An 8,114-nucleotide genomic window follows, 5' to 3' on the forward strand; every position below is an offset into this window, starting at 1 on the left:
GCTACCAGCCACTGGTGAGGGCTGTGGGAGGCACCGCCCTCTGACGTGTGTAGCTTAGACTCATAAATGGACTGTGGAGCAGCTAGAGGGGAGAGGAAGCCAACTCTTGAGCACTTGAGGTGGACCAAGCACTGGAGACCAGGGCCATGGTGAGGCAGATGGCACAGTGGGGTAGCTGGGCTACTCCAGTCCACTTTCCTCCCTCCCTTTGCTGGGGTCTCCCAGCAGCAGAGCACCCACTGCCAAGCCCTGAGCTTGGCCGGGTTCCCAAGTGTGAGGAGAGGGGATGGGCCCACAGGGGGACACAGAGGGTGATGGGAGGAACGTGGAGGCTGTGGGAGACTGGCCTTCCTGTGCCGAGTGGGTGGAGGAGGCAGCCAGCAGAGAACAGCACCCAGGACCTGTGGCCAGTGTGGGAGCCCAACCTTGGTGATGCCCCCAGGGCTGGAACCTGGAGGTGAAGATGCTGGGGGGCGAGGAGCACCATGTGTCCCTGAGTGACTCCACGATGCTGTTGGAACTGAAGCAGCAGATTTTCCAGAAGACTGGAGTGCCTGCCTTCCAGCAGCACCTGGCCCTGCCCAGTGGCCCCGTGCTGCAGGACAGGGTCCCTCTCATCAGCCAGGGCTTGACCTCTGGCAGCACAGTCCTGCTGATGGTGCAGAACTGTGACAGCCCCCTGAGCATCCTGGTGAGGATCGACAAGGGCTGCATCAGACCCTACAGCATCAGGCTGAAGCAGAAGGTGGCAGAGCTCAAGTGGCAGGTGGGCCAGCAGGAGCACATTCAGGAAGATCTGTTCTGGCTGAGCTTCGAGGGGAGGCCCATGGAAGACTCTTAGCTGCTGGGGGAGTATGGACTCACCCCTCAGAGCACTGTGTTTCTGAACCTGCGCCTGCGTGGGGGTGGGGCCTAGAAGAAGAGAGGAGCCCCAACCAGGATCAAGTGCTAGGAATAAAGATGATGTAAAGGACGAACTGCCTTCTGTCTGTCTGCCTGATCTCCCCCTCTCTGCTGATGAATTAGGAGGGACGAGGTTTGAGAGAGAACCAGGCCTGGGTGACAGGCCTGGGCTAGAAGTCAAGGGACCAGGTGTCACAGAGCCTAGTGGTCTCCACTGTGACTCTTCTCCCAGAAATTGAAGGGAGACATACTTCCACGCCTCCTGGGGTCAAGGGGTCATATCTAAAGAATGATAAAGAGACACATTTGCTGGGGCTGCCTGGCCAGGCTGAGCCACAGACTCACAATGGCTTCACTTTCACATTTGGGTGGGCAGAATTAGGGAGGAACAGGTCAGGCCAGGTCAGGTTCCACAGACCACAGTGTGTGGCTCCATGGGATCAGCCCCTCCCAAAGCCCTGGAAGCAGTGAGGGTGGGTCCTTAGACCTGTGGGTGGGAGGGCAAGGGAGCCTCTTGCACAACACTGGGGGCTGCAACCTTCCCACCTGTTTTGTCCTGCCTGTAGTGAGGTGGGGATAGATGAAGGAGGCATGTGTATCCTCCAGAGCTATGCCTAATGAAGAGGCCAAGTGCAGCAGGCCAGGATTTGGTGGTTTACCCTGTCCACCAGGAGAGCATGTCCCAGACCTTCCCGGATGGGCCAATTCACTCCCTTCTCCCTGTCCCTGCTTCCCTCTTCTAGACTCCAGGTTCTCAGCCTACCCCTTGGCCACACCTAGTGCCCTCAAGGCCCCTCCCCCAGGCAGGTCCAGGCTGGAGGCTGCTGGCACCGGAGACTGCCTGCCACAGGCAAGCTGCCTGTGTGGCTGGGGGAGGGGCTGTCTCCTTCCCACCCGGGTGCTGGTGCTGCTGGTGCTGCTGGTGCACCTGAGTGGGTCTGTCTTGTCTTTGGCTTCCCCGGGTTTCTGGGGCAGTTCTGGGATGGGTGGGGAATGCCCTGGATTCTGTGGGGTGATCTACCTTACACAGGCAAAGGAGGGCAGGATGGAAACAGCTCTTGGCTTTTTCCAGACCCACCCCATTCCCCTAATCCCCACCCAGAGAAGAGCCCCCCCTTCCGTCCGCCCCACCCCCCACTGGAAGTGGAAAAGTCTGCTTTGAAGCCAGCCTCCCTCCCTCTCCTGGGCTGCCCCCATGGGTGCTAGAGGGAGTCCGTTCTGTTGGGGCCTGCCTGCACCTTCACAGCACCCCTGTGGGTGGGAAACTTCGCAGGGGGCTGCATTCAAGGTTAGAGGCCACCTACTCGGGACACCCACTCAGGTCAGAGGCCAACTTCCCAGGCCCAGAGGCTGAGGTGGAGAGACTGGAGGTCAAAATGGGGCTGTTCCCACACTGAAGGTTGCTCCTGCCAGCTCCCTGCCTCTCCCCACCTGGCTGTTCTGCTCCTCTCAGAAGGGCTGATCCCCCAAACCTAGATGATCAAAGCCTAACCCATGGCGACAGGGGGTGGGGGGCAGCTTCCACTGTCTCCACTGTGGGACCCAGGCCAGCTGCTCACATCAGAGCTGGGGGGTGGGCTGGATGGGGTGGGAGCTGCCCTCCTGCCTCTGTCAGCTCTTCCCTATGGGGCTCCTCAGCTCTGAGGCCTTGCTGCAGTCACTATGGTAGCCTTGTCTAGCAGACTTGATCCTCCCAGGGAGAGTTCCCTCTGGGAAGAGGCCTCTGTCCCCTGAATGTTCTGCTGCTGGGCCGCAGGCTGGGGAAGGTCTCCTTGAAGCCTCCAGTAGAGAGGGACCCTCCCCAGTGAAGGGCCCCCTCCCTCCAGCTCAGATCCTGAGAACTTCCTGTGAGGAAGGCCCCCTGCAGGGGCTGCTAACAGCTGGACTGGGAAAGGGGGATGGCCTCTCCCAGGCTTCCCTGCACACACACCCCACTCCATGGAGTGGAAGCGTGGGAGAGGGAGCAGAGCTGCTCACCAGCAGGCTGGTTCCAGCTGTGCTGGTGTGTGCCTGGGGCCGAGCTGTGTGCAGTCGTTCTGTACTTTCCACTGGCCTGGCTGGCAGTGGTGGTTCCTGATGCTCTGTCACAGTGGAGAGAGGTGGAACCCATCTCCAGAGGCCCAGGGTCGGACTCCCTCCCAGATCTGCACCTGAGAAGATAGTGTCCCTGGGCTCAGCCTGGGAGGAGGACGCTCAAGTCTTGGCAGTGGGCGCCCTCTGCCTGGGTCTGAGAGGCCTCTGTCTTCATGCACATGTATCACCTCTGCTCGCTCCTTATGGTCCAGTCTGTCCCTTTGCCCTGTCCAGCTGGGCCTTGTGCCTGCCAGGAGCCCAGCACCTTTACCTGGGGGTTCTGCCTGTGGGAGTAGCTGAGGTGGTGAGATGCAGGGCATGCTTGGTGGGGCTGCAGTGAGGACAGTCCCTCAGGGCCTGCCTGACCCTGAGGCTGATGAAGACACTTCCCCTCCCCACACAGCCAGACAGGGTGCAGAGCAGTCAGGCCTGAGGTTGGCCTGAACCCTCCCTACCCTTCCCTTGGCCACACACGCTGGGCCCTTGGAGAAGCAGCCTGGCCTGTGGGGCATCGTGCTCACAGGTGTGAGGTCCCAGTGCAATCTGGGGAGAGTGAGCACTGATACTCAGGGAAGCAGCGAACAGCAACTGCACCCTGCGCCTTGGATGAGGGTGGGAGAAAGGTGCCATCAGCATGGGGAGGACAGAGGACAGAAAGCCAGCCATGCTTCCAGGACCCCCTGGCTGGGAGAACAAGCCAATCCTCCTCCTTTTCACCTGACTGACCTCCTCTGCTGATCCTGCACTCCTTCATGAGGAAGCTCCTCCCTGACAGCCTCCACCAAAGCTCTCCCCTCTAGGGTCTGCCTCTGCCCTCTCCTTCCTGCACCTTTGGTCCTTTGTACCTCTCCCTTCCCTGTACATCCCAGTGTCCAGCTGGCCAGCACCTCCAGGAAGCTCCCTAAAACTCAGCCCTTGGCCATGGAGTGGTACCAGCCCTATTATGCCCACCTCCCCTGTGTCTGGTGCCTCTTGCCCAGCTCAGGACAGTTGGACTCTCAGAGGCATTGACCCACATCTGGGTTCCACCTATCTCCACACAGTCTCTTTCCTCCTGAAGATGGACAGGGCCTGGCTGAGTTGGGTTTGGAGCTGCCTGGGAGAGGAAGGGCATATTGTATAGTCCTTTCTCACCTGGCACCCCCTGGTTGTTGTGGCAGAGTCCCACGGTCGGACTCCCTCCCAGATCTGCCCTGAGAAGCTGTCGGCCAGTGCCTGTTGCCCCTCCCACTGTCCCCATTGCCCAGGCTTCACCACACTGGCCTCCTGCTCTCCTGCAGCTTCTTGAGCTAGTTCCCATCCTGGGCCTTGGCAGTTGCCTCTGTCTGGGGCTCTTCCTCTGAATCTGTGGAAAAGCCCTCTTTCTGTCCCTGGGCTGTGTGCAGATGTCACCCCAGAGGCCACACTACTGTCTGGGCTGTTAGAAACTGCTACAACATAGCCTCCCTGAGGCTGTGCCTGGGACACTGAGCCCTGCCAGGGACGCAGACTGGCTGGTTAGGGCTCGTTTGTGATAGGGTGGGGCCAGCTGAGAAGTAAGGGGTGGGGTCAAGAACTGCAGGCTTCTGGAGTGTCGCTATTCTGTGTGCTAGCCCTCTGTGCCTCTGTCCCTTAATTTTCACTTACTCACCACCCTGAATAGCAGGTTGTTCAGGGTGGTGAGTACCTGTTTGGGGACAGGTAAAGGGCACAGGCTTGACCCAGACACCTCCTGGCCTCACCTGGAGTTGGCAAGAGGAACCACAGAAGGCCAACCCTTGGTGACTGGCCTAGGCCCAGCAGGGACATCTTGCTGTGAAGCTCCCTATGTCTTCTGAGAGGGACAGGGAGGATGTGGCACAGCTTGAAACTGCATGAGGAGGCTGCAAGTGGTGTGGTGGGGAGCCAGGCTGACATATAGAGGCTCCCCTCTGAGCAGGGCACGTCTGGGCAAAGAAGCAAAAGGCCTCATCCTCCCTCTGAGGTCAGATGGTGCAGGTGCGTCTGCAGATGGCAAGGGGGAGGCCCCTGTGATGGAGATAGTGTGTGCCTATGTGCGGCATGCTACCTTCTGACAGCCCCACCGTTAGGTCCCTTGGGCTCCCAGCCATCCCACCCGACCCCATCCCATCTTTTCCAAGGGAGTCCCACCCCCTCCAGAGCGGAGGTGGGATCATCTGCATGAGAATGGGCCAGCGGTTGCCTAGGGGCTGGACTTTCTACCCTTTCCAGGCCCATAGAATTACCTGGAAGTTCCCAACCAGATCTTAAGTGTGTACACAGGCTGTATGGGGCAGGTGTTAGTGTGTGCAGGCAGGTGGGGGCGTGTGACTCCAATGCTGCAGACTTGGAGGGTGGGAGTTCCTGCACGCCCCAGAGGAATGCTAGTGTGTGGGATTGCTGTTGCTGCGGGGGACTGTTTCCTGGCTCAGTATCCTGTTCATTCCCAGGGCATGGGCCTGCTGGGCTGCTCCAGGCTGAATGATTTTGTCTGAAGATCCCAAAATAGCTTTAGTAGCCTGAGCTCCCCTCCCCGTCGGGCCTGGAGCCTCAATGGCTCTTTGTCTCTCAAGACATCCTGCCCCTGCTGGGGGTGAAGAGACTGACTGGGGCTTAGTGGGGCTGGGCTGCCAACCTTGTTCCCTTTCCTATTGGCTGATACCAAAGGACCCTAAGCCCCATACCCAGTGTTGGCTTGGGCCATCTCCGGCTCCCATGTGAGCATCCAGGCCAGCCTGTTGGCACTCCTTCAGGATCAGATACCAGGGTCTCTGGGGGAGCCAGACTTTGCCAGGGGCTCCCACTACCACTCAGACACCCCTGCCCCCAGCCCCTCTACCCTATTCCTAGCTTCTTCCTGCAGAGCACACCTAGAATGTTCTTAGTGTTTCCTGAGGCTTGGCCTCTGGCACTTTCTGGGAGGCCCTCTGCCACCCAGCAGTGAGAGGCAAATGGGAAAGCCCGTATGAGCCACTCTGGGTGCCCCACACCAAGTCTTCCATCGGCTTTTTGGCTCTAGGAGTCAGACCCTGCCCTGGGCAGGAAGTTGCCAGCACCACGTGGACACTTTTTAGTGTGTCATGGACAGTGTGAGGGGTCCAGAGGTGTTTGGGGCAGGAGCTCCCCAGAGCAGAAGTGAAGGTGGCCAGGGACTGAGACTTCTTGCAAAGTTCCATTAGAACAATGGGTTTCAGGGCCACAAGAGATGGGAAGGTCCCTAACACAGGTGATGGGCAGGGGTGACTCCCAAGTGGGTTGTGTCAGTGGAAGGAGTAGGAGCAGAGGGACAGGGTGGAGTGCGAGTACCAGGAGGCAGTCGGCAGGTTGGGGGCTCCAGCAGGCTACCTGTGGGATGGAGGCCATGTGGGGGTGGGGCCATTTCTGGGCCTGGGAAGGACTCATTCAAGGACTGGGCAGAAAAAGCCCCACAGACAGACCAGGGACTACGGGGAGGTGGGTGTGATCAGTGCTTTTTTCCCAAGGTGGACTGACATGAGCTCAAGTGACCACAAGGTGGCACTGGTAACTGTGGCAGCAGAAGTTTGGCTGGAAGGGAGACCTTCTGAGGGCATATAGAGCTGACAGCAGAGCATGTGGGTACCCCTGGGTGGTGCTATGGGGAGTGAGCACCAGGTTCTGGCAGGGTGCACAACCTGGCCTAGAGGAGGAGAACCCTAGTGCTGAAAGGACATGGCACTGGTGGAAGCTTGTGGGGTGGGGTGTGAGCAGGACCAGTGAAGGGTCGGGGCATGGGTGCTCAGAGATCTGTCCAGGGTAGTGAAGGTGTTAGCCAGGGAGGTGGTCACCTTGGCCTCAGGAGGACAGACGTGGCTAGTCAGGATGGCGTGGGGATCCAGGCTATGGGACCTCTCCAACCCATGGTGCCCCCAAGTTTGGAGGGAGCAGAAGTCAGGGCCTGTGTGTAGATGCCCTACCATGGATCGGGGATTCCAGACTGGCTGCCTTCCTCTCCGGTTCGGAGTTCCAAGGGAGGCCGCTGGGGGGCCTCCCTTTTTGCATATGGCTTATTTGCTTGGGGCTCATTTGCATTTTTTTCTCTTTGCACCGAAGGGAGTTAAGGTTGCACTGATGATTTGAGGTGTTTGCTTCCAATTCCTAGGGGAGAAGTGGGCAAAGCAAATTCTGGGCACGTCACTTTACACCAACACTCCTTCCACCTTGCACTCTACCTGAGGACCCTTGCCCACACACATCAGGGTGGAGACATCAGAACAGACATATTTTCAGGCACACACAAACGAATCCCAGAACCCTAGAACTGGGTCGTATGTGCAGGGCCAAGCCCCCTATAGGTATGTTAAACCTTACTGCCAGCCCCGCCCGCAGGGCACCAGCCCAGCCTCTGCCTGCGACTCAGCCCCAGCTCCTATCACCCTTCCCCAGTGAGGTTCCGGTTCTCATCTTTCTCGCTCCCCATCCCTGGGCCAGCACGGGCCTCCTCTCCAGCCACCACGCCAGCACCTGGCCCGCCTCAGTTCTTTTTCAGCCTCTCCTTTGGCCCCTCCCCTGGCCTCAGCCCCTACCTCCTGCCCCTGGCCAACCCCTCCCTAGGCCCCATCCCCTTTTTAGCACCACCCTGCCCCTGTCTATGCCCTAACCCCACATCAGCGCTGCCCCTCCATCTATTGTGACTCGTGGGCCCTCATCCGCCCATCCTCTGCTCTGAGCTGCGACTCCCCACGGACGCCGGGGTTCCCCAAGGCATCTTCCTTTGTCTCTGCTGCCCGCCCTCCCTCCGCAGCGCCCTCCCTCCGCAGCGCCCCTGGCCCCTCACTCACCGCCCCAGCCTCGTGAGGGTGAGGGCAGCCGCTGTTGCTGGAGGCGGGTGAGCGCCTCCGCGGCCGGCTCTTTATTCTTTCCGATGCTGTCGCTCCTCCCGCTGCTGCCATCGCGCTCCCGCCTCTGCCAGGCACGAGCAGCAGGCCCCGCGCCCGCGGTCCCGCCGGCCTCTGTCTCTCCGGCTGCTGCTCCTGCTGGGCGGACAGCGCCGGCTGGCGGGCGGAAGGGTTGCGGCGGCAGGGGTGGCCCTGGCCTTGTTCCATCCTCCTTTGCCTGCTTCTGAGCCCGCATTGGGGATTTCTGCTCCTGGATTATTCGCCTGGAGGGCCGGGAAGGGCCGGGCGTGCCCCAGGCGGTGA

General features: G+C 59.9%; 1 pseudogene; it reads left to right on the forward strand.

The window, feature by feature from the left end:
- Positions 1 to 345: 345 nt before the first annotated feature.
- On the forward strand, positions 346 to 841 carry LOC143386734 (ubiquitin-like protein ISG15 pseudogene; annotated as a pseudogene).
- Positions 842 to 8,114: the final 7,273 nt, after the last annotated feature.

This window comes from Callospermophilus lateralis, unplaced genomic scaffold (assembly GCF_048772815.1).
Source record: "Callospermophilus lateralis isolate mCalLat2 unplaced genomic scaffold, mCalLat2.hap1 Scaffold_708, whole genome shotgun sequence".
Taxonomy (NCBI): domain Eukaryota; kingdom Metazoa; phylum Chordata; class Mammalia; order Rodentia; family Sciuridae; genus Callospermophilus; species Callospermophilus lateralis.